At 42.9% G+C, this 18,492-nt stretch overlaps 1 protein-coding gene across 4 annotated transcripts in view; it reads left to right on the top strand.

Annotated features, from left to right (window-relative positions):
• LOC143746266 (uncharacterized) overlaps positions 1–18,492 on the top strand; it is a 192,550-nt gene that overhangs the window by 149,566 nt on the left and 24,492 nt on the right. The gene's annotated exons all lie outside the window — the stretch shown is intronic.

Here is an 18,492-nt window from a genome sequence, read left to right as displayed (position 1 = left end):
ATCATAAATTAATCCCCTGTAAGATTATCCCGACGATAGATCTATGATAGACATAATTGATATATTAAATGTTGAATTATAATTTGTTATGATTTGATTATTGATATATAATTGATCTATTTTTGCCAATATGTGGGATGATTGATTATAAATCCGTTGTATTCAGTCGTTCAGACAGATTGGCAACGTATTATCCCTTTTTAGGAGATTTAACATGTATGATTATCTGGGTCAAACCCGTATGAATAATTATTAATTGAAAAATGACTAATTTTTGAATACATATCCCCAAAGCCTGACCTAGGTTCCTTACACTGTTGTCTGCTGCCCGTGTCGAACCAAGCCTGTCTCTGACCCTGAGTTCTGGCCACTGCCCCGGGCTCCAGTCCGGCCCTTTCAAGAATATCTGCCTTGTGTTATACTTCTACTGAAACGCTTTATGTTTGCTTGAGACTGCTTATTAAATTGTTGCAAATGGATCTGCCTCACCTGTCTGATTCGTCACAGAATACTTCGCCTAACGAGGATCCAGCGACAATGAATCCTCTGTCGGACGCTTTTTTTCTGTTTTTCAAGGTGTCTGTCTACCGTCAAACCCTTCCTGGTCCGAAGTATCTCCGAGCCCTGAGATGAATCCTTGCTATCCCGCCTGCCAACCGTGTACCACGATCTAGCCGAAGCCTTCAGTAAAGTCAAAGCTACCCGGTTACCACCTCATCATGAGTATGATTGTGCCATTGATCTCTTACCTGGTACCACACCACCCAGAGGCCGCATCTTCCCACTGTCCCAACCTGAGACCGAAGCTATGCAGAAGTACATAGAAGAGGAGCTCGCTAAGGGGTTCATTCGTTCTTCCACTTCTCCAATGTTGGCTGGCTTCTTCTTCGTTAAAAAGAAAGATGGGGGACTGCGACCTTGTATCGACTACAGATCACTAAATAAATGCACATTTAAGTTCCGCTATCCGCTGCCTCTGGTACCTGTTCAGACCTGTTCAGTGGGATATTAAAACCGAATGCGCTCAAGCCAATGCTGACATTGAGATACCTCTAGACCTCCAGCTCTAGAGCTCCTTTGTATGGCCAAATATTATACCAAGCTGGACCTACGCTCTGCCTATGACCTGGTTAGAATCCGAGAGGGGGACGAATGGAAGACTGCATTCTCCACAAGCACAGGGCACTATGAATATCTTGTTATGCCTTTCGGGCTTTCGAACAGTCCAGCGGTCTTTCAATCCTTCGTCAATGATGTTTTCCGTGATCTGCTCCACCGAAGCGTAATCGTCTACATAGATGATATTCTGATCTATTCAGACACCCTTGAAGCCCACATCCAGCATGTACGAGCTGTACTTCAAAGATTCATCCAGTTCCAACTCTACGCCAAGATAGAGAAATGTGACTTCCATCAGACCTCTACAACCTTCCTGGGATACGTCATCACCCCAGAGGGCGTGGCCATGGATGAGAATAAGGTTAAAGCAGTGGTAGACTGGCGCCAACCCTCCACTTTGAAGGAGTTGCAGCGTTTCCTGGGCTTCGCTAAATTCTACCGCCGTTTCATCAGGGGATTCAGCTCAGTGGCACGCCCTTTGACAGCTTTGGTTCGGAAGGGTACCAATCGACTTCCTTGGAACGAAGATGCTTCCCGGGCGTTCAAGCAACTCAAAGTCAGTTTCACTTCTGCTCCCATCTTGCACCATCCTAACCCCGAGTTGCCCTTCGTGGTGGAGGTGGATGCCTCGAACACGGGACTAGGAGCGGTGCTCTCTCAACGTCAGGGCGATCCTCCCAAGCTGTACCCCTGCGCCTTCTACTCCAGGAAGTTGAGCACAGCGGAGAGAAATTATGATATCGGAGACCGCAAACTATTAGCCATGAAATCAGCTTTCGAGGAGTGGCGCCACTGGCTCGAGGGAGCTACTCATCCATTCACAGTCTACACAGACGAACAAGAACCTGGAATACCTTCGCACGGCCAAGAGACTGAACGCACGTCAAGCCAGGTGGTCACTATTCTTTTCCCGGTTCCACTTCACAGTTACTTACCGTCCCGGCTCAAAGAATACCAAGGCTGACTCTTTGTCTCATCAGTTTGACTCCGAGGCAACTAGTCCGGCTCCTGAACCCTGTTATCTGCCCTGATCTCGTTCTTGGACCTGTTTAGTGGGATATTGAAACCGAATACGCTCAAGCCAATGCTGACATTGAGATACCTACGGACTGTCCTCCCTGGAGGATCTTTGTGCCAGAAACACTTCGAGACAAGGTAATAGACCACGTGCATGCCCTTCCCAGCTCCGGACATCCCGGAATCACTGCCACCATTCAGCTCCTTCAGAACCGTTAATGGTGGCCCACGCTCTCCCGAGACACAAGCGAATTCATTCAACACTGTCGGATCTGTAACACCCAGTCCTCTCGTCTGCTACCAGTTGGCCTTCTTCAACCTCTGCCTATTCCCCAACGGCCTTGGTCCCATATCGCTGTTGATTTTATCACGGATCTGCCTCCCTCAGAGGGTTACACCACCATTCTCACCGTCATTGACCGCTTCTCTAAAGCATGCCGGCTCATTCCGCTCACCAAGCTGCCCACAGCTCTGCAGACGGCTGAACATCTATGTAACTTTGTATTCCGGTTTTACGGGTTACCAGAATATATTGTGTCCGACAGAGGTCCTCAATTTACTTCTCGCGTCTGGACTGCCTTCTTTGAGAAACTTCAGATCAATGTGAGTCTCACTTCAGGGTATCATCCCCAGGCCAACAGGCAAGTTGAACATCTCAACCAGGAGATATCCCGCTTCCTTCATTCCTACTGCCTCAATCATCAGGAGGCTTTGGCACCGCTACCTCATTTGAGCTGAGTATGCACAAAATTCCATACTCAAGCACTCTACAGGGAAGACTCCCTTTCAATGCATCCTCGGATTTCAGCCACCTCTGTTCCCCTGGTCCCCTGCTGTGGATGATTGGCTCAGGGGAAGTGAGGAGACCTGGAACCTGGCCCATACTCATCTCCAGCGTGCTGTAAGATGTGACAAGGAACAGGCTGACCGTCATCGCAGGCCAGGCCCAGAGTACCAAACCGACCAATGGGTATGGCTATCCACATGAGATTTATGCCTCAGACTACCCTGCAAGAAACTCAGTCCGAAATTCTTGGGTCCATTTAAGATCATTAGGCAAGTCACCCCCGTGTCGTTCCGCCTAGATCTGCCCAGACACATACGCATCTCGCCAACGTTTCACATCTCCCTACTCAAGCCAGCCTCTGTCTGTTCTGTGGAGAGGAGAGAGGAATCAGAGGATGCTGCTACCCAACCTATCCTATTAGAGGGTGAGGAGGCTTACCGAGTACGTCATCTACTGGACTCTAGACGTCGCGGTGGGCATCTTCAGTATCTGGTAGATTTAGAGGGCTTTGGTCCTGAGGAACGTTCCTGGGTCAACCCCAATGACATACTGATTCTCGCCGCCAGCCCTGAACCTTGCCCGTCTCCGGTTATCCTGTTGTCTGCTGCCCGTCTCTACCCAAGAATTTCGGACTGAGTTCTGGCCACTGCCCCGGGCTCCAGTCCGGCCCTTTCAAGAATATCTGCCTTGTGTTATACTTCTACTGAAACACTTTATGTTTGCTTGAGACTGCTTATTAAATTGCTGCAAATGGATCTGCCTCACCTGTCTGATTCGTCACAGATAGGCTATATAATAGTTCACTGTTCGTACAAATAAAAGTAGGCTATATATGTATACTACATGAACACTATGTATACTATAAATTGTATGATCGTTTGTTTAAATTACATTAACCAAATTGTCTTTCTTTAATTAATAATACAATTATTATTTGTATTAGACATGCAGTTTCAACTCCACCAAATCGTTGTTTGCTTCATTATTGTACAGCAAATGTCAATATATGAATATGTTCTTCACCAGTGGTTACAGTTTATATCAAGCAGGGATACGTTTGTGTGCATTTTGTTTTGCAATTTCAACGGAACGAATAAAGTCTCCGCAACGCGATAGATTGAAGCGCACGTCCGAGTGAAGACTGCTCGAGCCACAAGAGAACACTGTATCCATGCAACTGATAGCAGTGGCAACGAGCGCTCAGCTTGAGTTCAAAAACAACACATTTTTATGCTAGATTGTCTCTTATTTAATAACGAACTAAATTAATGCTCTGCTAGTTAACTGGAGATGTTTTATTTATTTGTATTAGGACCATCCTTGCCGCGAAATGTTTCACAAAGTGGTGGGGGACAATATCGACCCTGAGAAAAAGTGGTGGGGACATGTCCATCCCATAAATTACGCCTATGCACAATTAAAATTAAAGCTCCACTTTCACATGAATACTTTACTTAGTGTGTTAGCACATGGATTCAAACATTCTGACACACAATCACTGTAAAGCTGCTTTGAATCAAACAAATCTGTATGGTTAAAAGCGCTACATAAATAAAGATGACTTAACCATCATATATTCTGCTATAAACAGCATAAAATAATTAATGCACCATTTACTTGCCTCCAAAAAGTCTGGTATTGTTATTATTTTCATTTATTGCTATTATTTATTGCTATTTCAATATGTGAATTATTCCATCAAAATATTAACACTTTTAGCGTTGTCAGACTTTAAAACAACGGAGCTGCGCACTTGTTGATATTTGTGTTTTGAAAAAGTTTTTGATTGATGTTTTGACTGCTAACCAATTTTCTACATTAAAAATTATCTTTTTATTTGGGCTAGTAAAATTCATTTCGGACTACCAAAACCTGATGAGTGCCTGCCCGAAAGGGCTTCCAGCGATTTTGAAAATTTGCAAGCCCTGCCTCACTATCTCAGCTCGCTTCCGGAAGCTGACCCAGTCATCGGGCCCCTGAGGAAGTACTACCAAGAAGGGCGATGGCCAGGGGCAGCGGAGCGTGAAGTGCTTCCCAAGTCCAGCAGAGCCCTGCTCCGAATCTGGGACCGCCTGGTAGATGAGGAAGGAGTTCTGTAACGCCTGATTTACGCACCAGGGGGAGGGCTGGAGACTCTCCAACTATTGCTGCTCCAGTGCCTGCAAGCAGAAATCCTACGGAGTGTCCACGACGAGCAAGGACACCAAGGCACGGAAAGAACACTTCAGCTACTCCGGAGCCGATGTTTTTGGCCCAGTATGACTAAAGATGCTGAACAGTGGTGCCAGCAGTGCCAGAGATGCGTTTTGGGGAAGGCCGTCCAGCCCAAAATCCATCCATATTGGAGCATGATGCAAGCCACTCGACCAAAGGAAATCTTGGCTCTTGATTTTACTCTGCTAGAGCCGGCCAGTGATGGACGAGAGAATGTTCTGATCCTCACAGACATGTTCAAGTACTACCAGGCTGTCCCTACTAAAGACCATAAAGCTCCCACAGTGGCCAGGGCCTTGGTGCAGCAATAGTTCCATAGGTTTGGTCCCCCAGCTCGTATACACTCTGACCGGGGGCGAAACTTTGAGAGACTCCTGATTCAGCAACTGTGTCAGATGTACGGTATACAAAAGAGCCGCACCACTCCGTACCACCCTCAAGGGAATGCCCAGTGTGAGCGGTTCAACCGCACACTCCATGACTTGCTGCGCACACTACCCCAGACAGAGAAGCGGTGTTGGCTTTTGCCTGTAATATTACTCCACAACAGACCGCAGGGCATACACCATATTATCTGATGTTTGGCCACCATCCAAGGCTGCCAGTTGATTTCTTGCTTGGTACCAGGGAGGCTACCCCAGATACCAACACCCTAGAAGAATGGGTGGAAAAGCACCAGCAAAGCATCAGGATGACTCATGAACACGTCAGACAGAGATCAGGAGAACTGGCCCTCAGGCGGAACCAGAACCATAATGATCAGGTGAACGATGCGGGCTTCCAAGAAGGGGATTTGATCTATTTGTGGAACCACCCACATGGGAGAAATAAAATCCAGGACTACTGGGACTCTGTGGCCTATCGAGTTGTACACTGCCCTTTTGGAGCAAGAGCGGTATACATGGTGATCCCTGCAGATGCGGGTGGACCTGTTCGACAGGTGCATCGTTCTGAGATATGTGCCGTCCCTGCTGGATTGAGGTCGGGGCCAGGTGGTGTCCCTGGTCCAGCTCGGGAAGAGGAGACCCCCAAAGAAGAGGAGACTCCTGCCCGGAACGATGGTGACGCTTAAGATGTGATCATTTGGTATGGTGCTGAACAAGACCCCCAAGCTGCACCTGCTGCAACCGGCACCTCAGCGTCTGACTTAATTGACATTGAGGATACGACTGAGGTGTCTGAGGACACCACTGTGGCCGTGCACTGTTCCGTAGAGGGTGGAGACTCCCGGACATGAGGTGTCATCGTCGGGCCGCCGATTCCTTTGAAAGGGGCGGATTGTGGCCTGTGGGTTTGAGGCACTCTTTTCTTCTCTCCCTCGTCCCCCTCTTTTTCCGCCTCCCACTCATTTTCACTCCTCCCCGTGTTGCTACGTCACCTAATGTGGGTGGGAGAGGTTGGCAATTCAGAACAGGCAGGTGTATAGGCACCTGGGGTTATATCCGGTGGCAATTCACTGTACTTAGCTGCTAATGTGTTGGAGTGCAGCAGTGTTCCGGGGTGGTGTTTGTAGCGCAAGGTGTTGCAGAGTGATTGCCAACGGCGCACTGGTTGTGTCTGTGTGCTTCCAAAACCTGTTTGGAATGCCTAGACTGACGAGCACAGAGGAGCGTTAACTGACCCTGCTGAATGCGTGAAGTGCCGAAATACTGTCTATTCATCCAATCGCTACTGCAAACAGAAGCTACAGCCAATCCGATTGTCGGCTGCTGTTCTCTTGAATGTGTATGAATGTACAGGTGCTTTTTTTTAGACACTTTTCCGTTTTGTTTATTATTTTCTTTTTTTCCCACTGGCCACTGGGCTGTAAGAGATTTGTGTAGTGAACTGATTGTGGCCACCGGCTAGCGGGGTTTTTTTTTTGTTCCACCCCCCCTTCCCTAGTAATAGTCTCGGTGTGGATTGGGCCCATAGAATATACTAGCCACCGGGTTCTAGTTTGGTTTCCTTATGGTGCGTTCACACCAGACGCAAATAGAGCATCAAATTCGCCGCGTCTAGTTATACGCTTGAACACTTTGCATCCATTCGTGCGTCGTAGACGAAATCCGTTAGCGGCCATCTTTGAGATGGCTAATGTGGATCAAGCATTCATCGAGAGAGTCACCGCTCTGTATTTGTTCTGGAGAGCAGAACAGCGGCGTAGGGATCATTGTCGCCGTATTTGGATGGCTAATGTTGATCGAGCATTCATTGAGAGAGTCACCGCTCTGTATTTGCTCTGGAGAGCAGAATAGCGGCGTAGGGATCATCGTCGCCGTATTGCCGTTGGCATCGTCGCCGATGGCTAATGTTGATCGAGCATTCATCGAGAGAGTCATCGCTCTGTATTTGCTCTGGAGAGCAGAACAGCGGCGTAGGGATCATCGTCGCCGTATTTGGGTCCACCAGACCCGGAGGTGAACCCAGTTTGGTGAGTTTCACCATTTGCTCCAGGAGCTGCGTGCGCCTGGATGATGGCCGCTTTCAGCAGTACTTCCGCCTGTCCCGCGCCCAATTTGATGACCTGTTGTCCCGCATTGGAGCGAGGATCACCCTCGCCCTCACCCACCTAATCTGTAATTTATTTTTGTTTTGATAAACGATATGATAAATGGAGCCAGCCTACTACAAAAGTGATTAAACTGTCCTGTGATTTTTTTCTTCTTCTTCTCACACAACACTGTCCAGACACAAACTATGTTCTTGCACTAAAGTATGTTGGTTTTCTTTACATTAGAATAATAATAATGTTTCATATAATCTAGATTAGATATGGAATAAATAGCATTCAATACAAAATGAATGTCTCATATATTAAAATCAAGTTTTTATGTGATAAAATATTTACTTCACCACGTGACAGCAGCAAGCAGGCTCCTGATTGGTTAACGCGGCGCGAACTGACGCAGAAGTTCAGATTTTTCAACTCGGGTGGCAGACGCGAATTCTGGTCAAACGCGTGAATGCACAAAAAGCACTAAATAAAATAATTCTTGACGCGAATGAGGCGAATTCGCGTCTACCGCGCCGCGCTCTACGCCTCATTCGCGCCGCAGGAATTTTTTACGCGCGTAACGCGTCTTTGCATTGACTTAACATTGAAATCACTTGCGCCAGAAGCTCTATTCGCGTCTGGTGTGAACGCACATTAGAGTGTTTCACCCATTTGGGACCCATGTGTGCAGTGTAATGCTGTGAAGTGTGCATTGTTGTGTGGGCTGAGTGTGTAGTGTCTGTTCTACTCTAAAGTGGTGTGCCTTAGCTCACGTGTGGTATTGAAACCTAGGCCTGGTCAAGCTTGTATTCCGGTGACCCACCCACCTATGACTTATCCCTATGCTAAATTATGGATGTGTGTGCTATTTATTTAACCAAAAGCGACTCATTTTTAACTGAGATAAAATAAAGATTGTATTTTTTTTGTTACTTTGTTAAGCCAAGCCTGTGCGTGCTTCTTTATAAAATAGAGTCCCCTTGCTCTTACCAGTCTTGTTCAAGGGGTGGCGTAGTTAGTATTGCCATTGACTTGCAGGGGGCCACACAAGTTTCAAGATTTTTGTCTCACTAAAGAAGATTACAAAAAAAAAAAAATTTCCCCGTATTTAAAGATAAAATGATGCATCCCGTATCAAATCAATGCGGGACGCGATTTGTCCCGTTTTTTACATAGACCCAGACATTAATTTGCGGGTTAATGCATGTTAGCGTCTTTGTTTCCATAGCGGAGTCTAGAGAACATGCGCTGTAAACAGCATAATGCACGTTTTTAAAACCATGTCGAGCTCACGACCATCCTCTTCAGATTTGAAAAAAGGTATCAATGTTCTGTCCAGTAATGATGAACATAAGGCGAACTGCACAGCTTCATTTGTTCACGCAGTGCGGTGGACTTTCTGACTTACAGCAGTTTACCGTGACAGACAAATCCTGCTTTTAAAGGTATAGGCCTATTGCTTTTTGTGTTTGTTTTTACATTTGGATAATCTCTTGATATAATATACAGTGTCAGAGCTTGGTAGACAGGGAACTATTATATTTGTAGACGTTATTAGACAGATTTATTCATAGATTATAATTCATGTTATTTATTAATGTGTCGTTGATTATTTTAATATTAATATTAATTATAATAAATGATGATCCTATCTGTCATACATAATTTATGGCATTTAAAAGTTTTAAAAGGTGCTAAATTATTTAAATTAAAATGGCATAAATGATTACATAATAATGTAGTCATCATTTAAATTAATGCTTAGGGCACAACAACATATTATGTAGAAATAAATATTTAATATAAATATAATAATAAATAATTAAATGTAAAATAATAATATGTGTTCTGTTGAAAGTTCACATACTTGATCTCATGTTTTCTCGTGGTTTATTGTTGAGCTGTCAAGTTGTCATGTTGAAATAATCAGTTCCAAGATCCAAGACACATTTTTATTTTATTTAATATTTTATTTGATTATTATCATTATTTTTTTATAGGATGTACCGAATATTCTTCAGTTTTATGCAAAACATAAATACGACAAATAGAATATCAGATCTCTGTCATATGGCCAAAAATAAATGCAAAAATATAGCTGCGAGCAGCGATTACGGGCCCAAGCCGGTGGCACATATATATATATTTTTACAAATGGTTTATCTAAATCCCCTCCCCCCTCTCTCACACACACACACACACACACACACACACACACACACACACACACACACACACACACACACACACACACACACACACACACACACACACACACACACACACACACACACACACACACACACACACACACACACACAGAGAGAGACACAGACACAGAGACATAGACACACAGAGAGAGAGAAAATGACCACATTCAAACCAAAATATCTGACTTCCTGTTGGTCGGAGCTAATGACTATAAATTAGAAAGTTGTCCGGCTTGATGAGAACAATATACGTACAGAGCTTTGTTACTGTGGGAAAAATTACCCCGAGTTTCATATTAATTCATGCAAGCGTGTTTGATACATGGACCAAGTTTTCAAACCCCGTTCCAGGGGGCGCTGTTGAGCCCCCCTGCCACGCCCGGGTACCAGCTTCAGCCCGTCCCTGATGGCCGCGGGTTTTGACCTGTGTGCAAAGTTTCAAGAGTTTTCGAGCACGTTAAGGGCCCCAAAAGCCCCCAAAACCTTGAAAAACAAGAAGAAAATCAATTCTCACCCACACACATACACAGACACAGAGGCAGAGACAGAGAGAGTCAGAGAGAGAGGGAGAGAAAATGCTTGAAAAATCCACATTCAAACCAAAATATTTGACTTCCTGTTGGTCGGAGCTAATGACTGTAAATTAGAAAGTTGTCCGGCTTGAGGAGTACAGTATACATACCGAGTTTTGTTACTGTAGATAAAACTAACAACAAAAGGTGGCGCTACTGAGCCCCTGTAGCACTCCCGTTTCTGAAACTTTGCACATGTCTACTAGGTAATAAATGAGATGTGTCTGTCGAGTTTCATGCAATTTGAAGAATGTTAAGAGTCTCAAAAGCATCCAAAAAGAATATTAAGGTTTAATGCGTTGCCATGGCAACAGTATTTAAGATATCAATAATCCTTTCACAGATCTACATCTGGCGTGTGTTTACATTATACACACAAAGTTTGAAGCAAATCGGGTAAAAATAAGAGGGTGATTTAAAAGCATTTTGAAAGTGACACACTTCCTGCTGCCAGTTGGTGACGCTATAACTTTGACTCACAATAGTCACATCCATGTGATCGGCCTCTTACAACGAACACACTGCTGAAGTTTCATCAAGATCAATTAATGTATAAAGAAGTTATAACCAGGGGCGATTCCAGGATTTTATAAATGGGGGGGCACAGGGGGGACCAAGATCCAGTCAGGGGGGGCCCATGGGAAATCAGAAAATTCAAATGGAAATAAATACTTGTTTAGAAAATATTAAGCACGATTTAAAAAAAATATTTGCAATGCTCAGTGACCTAATATAGATGGTATTAAATGTGGCACTGAACAAGAGCCTGAAAATCATTTTGTATTATACATGGATTGGACCACACAGTTTTGTTCTAATAAATAAAAAACATCACCTAGGCATTAATTAGTCATTTAACATGGTTTATTCTCAACACAAACACTGAATGTAGGTGTGTGTGTGTGTGTGTGTGTGTGTGTGTGTGTGTGTGTGTGTGTGTGTGTGTGTGTGTGTGTGTGTGTGTGTGTGTGTGTGTGTGTGTGTTGGCGAACGTTCTCTGCATGAAATCTGTCTCTGACATGGTTTCTTCTTAAAGAAACCTTGGATGTCCTGTTGTGGTGTAAAAATAAACAAAAACCCATTCAGTATAAATTACACAGAGTTGCATGTAAAGTTCTCACATTTTAATGTTTACCACTGCTCTGCTTTTTTGTAAAAATATTATAGTGCCTTTAGTCTTTAAAACAAAAGATAAAGTAATATGTGGGTCATTCCTGGTATGTGGTGACATTTTGGCTTCATAAATGTTGGGAAAAAAGGGCATGATTTTCATGTTTTTAGCATTCTATCAAAATAGTGACATGTTTAACATATAGGTTTGATGTTTGACATATAGGTCAAGCTCAGGGACTCTATAAAAATAATTATTGGTAGATTGTTCAGACACTGTCCATAAAAATATTCCACCCTGTTAGGGACATACGTATATCACAACATGTTAATAATGTAAATGTAAAACAATAATGAGCTTTTCTTGGATAGTATATGTCGCTTATGCCATATTAGATTTTTTCTTCTTCTTGAAACAAGCAAAACTATTTTTGATGAATCGAATATGTTTAACATTCCACACTGTTAGGTTTATAGATCTAACAGGGTGGAAAATTCTGAGCTAAGTTAGCCATAGCTCTTGAGTGATCAACATTTTTAGCTAGCTAACCTTCTACAGATGAACAGAACTTTTATAACTATGCCAGATTTGTTTTTACATTTTTTTGATAGGACAAACATTCTCCAAAACATAGCCTAACAGGGTGGAACTTTAAGGGTGGGACAAGCAGGATAACAGTTCAAAAACTAAAAAAAAAGTTAGGAGTGAGAGCTGAAGCTTACCTCAGTTTGTACAGTTGAATTCCAGCAGGTAAAAGAAAAGAAATTTCACTTCTTGAAAATGGTCTCAAGGAAATTGCAGTTGGATTTGAAAGGCAAAAAAGTACATAACAGGGTGGAAGATGACTTCAGGGACGCAGTAATTGAAGAAAATTTTAAGAAAAATACCTATATTTCCACAAGATTTATATGTATTATTAGAGGCAATTTAGCCTAGTCTATAACATTATTTAAAAAAAAATTGAGGTTTTTGCCATTTCATGGTTTATATTTCTTGCAGAAGTTGATTACTGTGCACTGAGGACATGATATAATTGAATGCATACATCAATTAAAATTGTGTAAAATACAAAATAGTATTTTTAATGTCTATTATCTCTGATTAAATGGTAAAGAATACTTAAATCTGCAATTTAAGCCATTTATTATAAATATGTGACTCATTTTAGAGAAAATATGAGTAAATAAATCATTGGGACAGGAAAGTCACCGCATACCAGGAATGACCCATGTATCTATTTTATATTTATATAGACGCGCTGCCGCGGAATAACACTGACAATTCATCTGCCGAAATTACGTTAGCTAATCTAACGTTACTGGCTTGATCAGTCACACATGAAAGTAATCAGACCAACATATGGTGCGATATTTCAAAATATATACTGTAATTGAGTGTGTATATACCATAAACAGTGACGTGTCGAGGTGTTTCTCTCTCTCTCCTACTGTTTGAAAAACGCGGACCTGTGATTCCGCTTTGCAAATCGCAAATCAAGCAGTGATTGACAGCGCTCTGATCCAATGGCGTTGGGTATTGTCAGGTTGACAGTAAATCTAGCCCAATGATGTTGGGGGGGCACCAGGGGGGGCCAATCATATTTCAGGGGGGGCCAGTGCCACCCCGTGCCCCCCTTCTAGACACGCCCCTGGTTATAACACACTTCCTGTTTCCATTATTCGCCATGAATTCGTTTCCTTGCCATGGCCAAACCGTTTGAGATATCAAAAATACCCTGGCAATTTTTCATCCTCAATGTCTTGTCTTCATGCACACCAAGTTTGGTGATGATCGGGTGAATTCCCTGGGAGAAGTGTTTCAAATTCCTGAGTGTGCGTTTCCAAACAACTCTAAATAGCCAACTTCCTGTTGGGCTGACGTAAAACTTAGAGCACGAAAGTTGTTCGGCCCGATGAGATCTATATGTGTACCGAGTTTCAGATTATTACATGCAAGCGTGTTTGATATATGGACAAGTGTTCAAACCCCATTCCAGGGGGCGCTGTCGAGCCCCCCTGCCACGCCCGGGTACCAGCTTCAGCCCGGCCCTGATGGCCGCGGGTTCTGACCTGTGTGCAAAGTTTCAAGAGTTTTCAAGCAAGTTAAGGGCCCCAAAAGTGCCCAAAAGGTAGTAAAATAATAATAAATATAGCTGCGAGCAGCGATTACGGGCCCAAGCCGGTGGCACCGCCACCCTGGTGCCTTTAGGGTTATTGTGCACGACGTGACACAAAATATCTGCTGGCTATCTGCCGAATGGCTCTGGTAGTTCCGCTTCAGCACTGATGATGTTGTAGAAATAGTGCGCTCTGGTTGGTCTGGATTATTCGGGATTTTGTATTTTATACGGAAATAAGTTATTTATAATTCAGATGAGAATAAAGTTAGTGTTGATTAAAATGAAGGAAAACAAATATATTTATCTGAAATATAGCACATTAGTTTTAAATTTATTTAGGTTCAATTACCAAACATACAATCTTAATTTAATTTAAAGCAAACAATACATTTAAAATATATGGGTTGTATGCACTTTTTTTTTATTAAAAAAAAGATATATATCCAAAAAGACAAGGCCTTAAAGGGTTAAACTCTTGTCACTGTAACAGACACAATCTCTCTCTCTCTCTCTCTCACACACACACACACACAGACACACACACACACACACACACGTCAAGTCACTTCAATTTTAGATGCAATATTGAATAAGCAGAAAATTCGGATTTTCTGCTCTGAAAATATAAATTGGCATAAAAATTGAATAAGCACTTTTAATATTCTAAACAGAATAAGCACTAGTCGCTAATGAATAAGTACTAGTACTTAATGGAATAGATACTAGTATCTAAAAAATAAGTACTAGTAGCATGAAATTAGAGACTAGTAGGTTAAAATGATAAAATGTTAAAACGGCTTGCCATATTGGCTCAGAGAGAGAGAAAGAGAAAATGACCTTTTAGATACTAGTACCTATTAATAGATACTAGTATTTATTCAATAAATACTAGTACTAAGTCATTAGATACTAGTACCTGTTAAATAGATACCAGTACTTATTCATTAGCTACTAATACGTATTCAAAAGAATATCTAAAGAATAAGCACTAGTATCTAAAGAATAGGCACTAGTACTAAAGAATAAGCACTAGTCGCTAATGAATAAGTACTAGTACTTAATGGAATAGATACTAGTATCTAAAAAATAAGTACTAGAAGCATGAAAATAGAGACTAGTAGGGTAAAATGATTAAATGTTAAAACGGCTTGCCATATTGGCTCAGAGAGAGAGAGAGAGAAAATTACCATATTCAAACCAAAATATCTGACTTCCTCTTGGTCTGAGCTAATGACAGTTAATTAGAAAGTTGTCCGGCTTGATCTGAACAATATGCGTACCGAGTTTTATGATTGTAAGTAAAACTATAAAACTAACCCCCCCACTTTTGTCAAAAGGTGGCGCTACTGAGTCCCTGCACCACGCCCGTTTCTGAAACTTTGCACATGTCTACAAAGTTGTAATAGTATTCTTAAATTCAAAATTAAATGTTAAATGTCCCCAACTAAGCAAGCCAAAAGTCAATGGTGAATAAAGGCGAAAAAAGGCGACAGTGGCAAGGAACCAAAACTCCATTAGTGTCAGAATGGAGAAAAAAAATCTTGGGAGAACCCAGGCTCAGTCAGGGGGCCAGTCCTCCTTTGGCCAACAAACGAACAGTGTATGATTATGATTTAGGCGGCATAATAGGTCAGGAGTCAGATTGGATCAGAACTTTCACAATATTTATCCAGTTCATCTGGTTAGGGGTCGGAGTCATCACGCCGGTATGGAAACGCTGGAAACAGGAAGCGTGTTATAACTTCAGCATACATTAACTGATCTTGATGAAACTTCAGCAGTGTGTTCGTTGTAAGAGGCCGATCACATGGATCACATGGATGTAAGTATTGTGAGTCAAAGTTATAGCGCCACCAACTGGCAGCAGGAAGTGTGTCACTTTCAAAATGCTTTGAAATCACCCTCTTATTTTTACCCAATTTGCTTCAAACTTCATCTGTATAATGTAAACACACGCCAGATGTAGACCTGTGAAAGGATTATTTAATATCTAAGATAATGTTGCCATGGCAACGCATCAAACTTTAAAATTCTTTGTTGATGCTTTTGAGACTCTTAGCATGTTTGAAATTGCATGAAACTCGGGGGCTCAGTAGCGCCAACTTTTAACAAAAGTGGGGGGGTTAGTTTTATCTACAGTAACAAAACTCGGTATGTATATTGTACTCCTCAATCTGGACAACTTTCTAATTTACAGTCATTAACTCCGACCAACAGGAAGTCAGATATTTTAGTTTTAATGTGGATTTTCAAGCATTTTCTCTCCCTCTCTGTCTCTCTCTGTCTCTGCCTCTGCGTCTCTGTGTGTGTGTGCGTGAGATTTGCTTTTATTCTTGTTTTTCAAGGTTTCGGGGGCATTTGGGGCCCTTAACGTGCTCGAAAACTCTTGAAACTTCAGCAGTGTGTTCATGGTAAGAGGCCGATCACATGGATGTGACTATTGTGAGTCAAAGTTATAGCGCCACCAACTGGCAGCAGGAAGTGTGTCACTTTCTAAATTCTTTTGACAAAAGTGGGGGGGTTAGTTTTACCCACAGTGACAAAACTCTGTACATATGTTGTTCTCATCAAGCCGGAAAACTTTCTAATTTACAGTCATTAGCTCCGACCAACAGGAAGTCAGATATTTTGATTTGAATGTGGTCATTTTCTCTCTCTCTGTGTCTATGTCTCAGTGTCTGTTTCTCTGTGCCTCTCTGCCTCTGTGTGTGTGTGTGTGTGTTTGTGTGAGGGGGCTAGATAAACCATTTGTGTGTATATATATATATATATATATATATATATATATATATATGTGTGTATGTATATAAATATAGCTGTGAGCAGCGATGAAGGGCCCGAGCCGGTGCCACCGCCACCCCGGTGCCTTTAGGTAAAGGCACTGGGGTTGCGGTGCCACCGGCCTGGGCCCGTAATCGCTGCTCGCAGCTATATTTATTATTATTTACTACCTTTTGGCCACTTTTGGGGCCCTTAACGTGCACGAAAGCTCTTGAAACTTTGCACACGGGTCAGAACCCGCGGCCATCAGGGCCGGGCTGAAGATGGTACCCGGGCGTGGCAGGGGGGCTCGACAGCGCCCCCTGGAACTGGGTCTGAAAACTTGGTCCATAAATCAAACACGCTTGCATGTAATAATATGAAACTCAGTACACATATAGATCTCATCGGGCCGAACAACTTTCGTGCTCCAAGTTTCACGCCAGCCCAACAGGAAGTTGGCTATTATGGTTTGTTTGGAAACGCAAGCCCCTGGAATTCGATATACTCCTCCTAGAGAATTCAACCAATCGCCACGAAACTCGTTCAGCATGAAGTCAAGACATTGAGGATGAAAAATTGCCAGCGGATTTTTAATTTCTCGAACGGTTTGGCTGTGGCGAGGAAACGAATTGATGGCGAGAAAAGAGAAACACAAAGTGTTATAACTTCTGCATACATTAACTGATCTTGATGAAACTTCAGCAGTGAGTTCGTGTTAAGAGGCCGATCAGATGGATGTAACTATTGTGAGTCAAAGTATGTGATGTGGTGAGAAGGACGACCCAAAGGCGAAATGCAGCAGTACAGTCTTTAATAAACAGAAAATGCTGTCCAGAGGATTTAGTACTGAAAGTTCAATCTTAAGTGTAACTGAGAGTCCTCCAACGGAGCAGGGATGACAGAAAGTAATATGGGTCCCCGGTACAGACAGCAGAACGATCTCGGTGGTAGACAACACTGAAGCGGTGCCGGCCAACCCAGGTACTCACAGAAGGTCAGGTATCACCGGACAATGTAGGACGGGTACTGGGCAGGAACTCTGTAACAAGCACAGCTTAGTCGCAAACACAGTGTGGCTGAACAAACTCCGCAGAGCACTGGACAGGACAGGACAAGACAGGAAAGATAGGTAAGAGCACAGAAACCTCATCCGCATTACTCACGAAATAATCTGGCAAAGAGACAGGGGAAAGCAGGGGTAAAAGAAGCAGAGATAATTAGAGAAAGAGAGAACAGGTGTGGAAAGGATGACATGCTAACGAGTAGAGAGTGGAGACAGCTGGGTGTGATGAGAGAGATGTGTGAGCGTAATGAATGAGAGAGAGAGAGATGCGTGCGTGCGTGATGAATGGTGTGGTCATCAGCGAGTGTACATGTATGTGTCCAGAAGGGGCAGACAGAGTAAAGGGAAAGAAAGCTTGCATGAATTAATATGATATATCTCATCGGGCCGAACATCTTTCCCCCGGTCAAGTTTTACGCCAGCCCAACAGGAAATCGGCTATTATGGGTTGTTCGGAAAACGCTTGCTGTGGAATTTGAAGTACTACTCCTAGGCAATTCATTCAATCATCGCCAAACTCGGTGTGCATGAAGTCAAGACATTGAGGATGATAAATTGCGGAGAGATTTTTGATATCTTGAACGGTTTGGCAGCGGCGAGGAAATGAATTTTCATGACTAAAAAAGGACATATAAAGTGTGTTATAACTTAGTTAGTTTTACCTACAGTTACAAAACTCAGCGTGTATATTCTTCTCCTCAAGCCGAACAACTTTCTAATTTAAAGTCATTAGCTCCGACCCTCAGAAAGTCAGATATTATGGTTTGAATGTGGATTTCTTGAAATGGTATCTCTCTCTGTCTCTCTCTGACAGAGAGAGGGCCCCCTCCCATTCGGTGTGTGTGTGTGTGTGTGTGTGTGTGTGTGTGTGTGTGTGTGTGTGTGTGTGTGTGTGTGTGTGTGTGTGTGTGTGTGTGTGTGTGTGTGTGTGTGTGTGGGTGTGTGGGTTGGTTTATGTGATTTATGAGGACACAAATTTGTATAATGACATGGGTATTACACTGGTATTATAACTTATAGGTGGTTTATGAGGACATTTCA

Source organism: Siphateles boraxobius, unplaced genomic scaffold (genome assembly GCF_051911475.1).
Source record: "Siphateles boraxobius isolate OS27281-9 unplaced genomic scaffold, OSU_SipBor_1 10, whole genome shotgun sequence".
NCBI classification, from domain to species: Eukaryota; Metazoa; Chordata; class Actinopteri; order Cypriniformes; family Leuciscidae; genus Siphateles; species Siphateles boraxobius.
The sequence above is the reverse complement of the archived record's forward strand: the minus strand, read 5'-3'. Positions and strand labels throughout refer to the sequence as shown.